This window comes from Aquarana catesbeiana, linkage group LG03 (genome assembly GCF_042186555.1).
Source record: "Aquarana catesbeiana isolate 2022-GZ linkage group LG03, ASM4218655v1, whole genome shotgun sequence".
NCBI classification, from domain to species: domain Eukaryota; kingdom Metazoa; phylum Chordata; class Amphibia; order Anura; family Ranidae; genus Aquarana; species Aquarana catesbeiana.
In genome coordinates, this window is record NC_133326.1 from 692,679,592 (window position 1) to 692,681,377 (window position 1,786).

General features: G+C 43.4%; 1 pseudogene; it reads left to right on the forward strand.

Annotated features, from left to right (window-relative positions):
- Positions 1-509: 509 nt before the first annotated feature.
- On the forward strand, positions 510-1,539 carry LOC141134794 (cleavage and polyadenylation specificity factor subunit 5-like; annotated as a pseudogene).
- Positions 1,540-1,786: the final 247 nt, after the last annotated feature.

Genomic DNA, 1,786 nt, shown 5'->3' on the forward strand with positions numbered 1-1,786 from the left:
GACCATTCAGCAAAGAGAGTGCAATGTTAAATAGCCCTCTTAGTGGCAGTGGACATGCATAAAAGTCCATGCATGCACATATTCATATGTGTGAGCATTAATGTACATGTAGTTCATCTTCTATGCCTGCAGAAATATACATAGACAGCACACATATTTATGTGGCTAAACATTAGCCTCACCCTCTGGTGATGGTCTTGAAGAAACTAGCCTTATCATATCTGGTCAAAAGGAAACTCAATTGCAGGTAATGTAACCAATGGGCTACAGGAATGGGGTATACAAGCTGACTCACAGTAGTTTTTCACAAAAAAAAGATGTGAAAAAAAGAACAAAAAAATGTTATATGGGTACAGTGTTGCATGACTGGTTAATGGTCATTTAAAGTGTGAGAGCACTGAATGCTGAAAATTGGTCTGGGCACAAAGGGGGTATAAGTGCCCTGTAGGCAAGTGTTTAAAAACAATTTTTTTTTTTTTAATTGTGACATTCTGCTCTTTGCGGCTCACCATTGTTGGATCTGTGAGCGCTCGAAACTCAGAGAAGAGGCGGCACCAGGGCCCAGGCAGCAGCAGCTCTCCTCACTGACCAGCATGTCGGTGATCCCACCGAACCGCTTGCAGACAGGCTGGCCCAGAGGGGTGAACCAGTTCGTGAACAAGTACCTGCCTCAGACCAAGCCACTCACCCTGGAGAGGACCATTGACCTATATCCTCTTACAAATTACACATTTGGTACAAAGGAGCCTTTATATGAGAAGGACAGCTCTGTGGCGGCCTGGTTCCAGCGGATGCGGGAAGAGTTTGATAAGATTGGAATGAGGCACAATGTGGAAGGGGTTCTGATCAATCATGAACATTGGCTACCCCATGTCCTTCTATTGCAACTGGGAACCACATTTTTTAAGCTGCCGGGAAGTGAACTGAATCCAGGGGAAGATGAAGTGGAAGGCTTGAAATGACTCATGACAGAAATTCTTGGCAGCCAGGACGGGGTGCAGCAGGACTGGGTAATAGATTACCGCATTGGCAATTGGTGGAGGCCAAACTTTGAGCCCCCACAGTATCCATATATTCCTGTACACATTACAAAACCCAAAAATGTTGTTTCTGATGCAGCTGGGAAAGAAAGCACTATTTGCAATCCTACAAACTTGTTGCAGCCCCTTTATTTGAATTTTATGATAATGCACAAAGCTATAGACCAGTGATGGCTAACCTTGGCACCCCAGATGTTTTGGAACTACATTTCCCATGATGCTCTGGCACTCTGCAGTGTAGTTGAGCATCATGGGAAATGAGGTTCCAAAACATCTGGGGTGCCAAGGTTCGCCATCACTGCTATAGACCCATCATTTCCAGCCTCTCCCATTGCTTCTCAGTAGGTTCAACTTTATTTACAACTGAGCAAGCATAAAGTCTGGACAACATCATCTGGGTGAAGCGGTCCCTGTGAGCACAGCTTTATAATGTGGGAATCTGGGCAAAAATGATTTTCTTCCTCTGAATCCACATAACGTTGTTGCTGTTGGAGTAAATAGACTGCATGGAAACTTATACAGCAGCAATATTTGTTAGTGTTTTTAGTTTGTATTTCCATTGTGTTTCAGTATGTGTTAACTGGAAAAAAATTGCATTAATAACTGTGCCCCAGGGCAGTACCCAGGGCCAAAATATCCTTTTTATGACCAATTACTTTCATATAAGCCTTCAAAATTAGCACTTTAGATTTTTTCTATTCAGCTCCCATAGACTTCAATAGGGTTCACCGTTTGGGCAGCAGAAC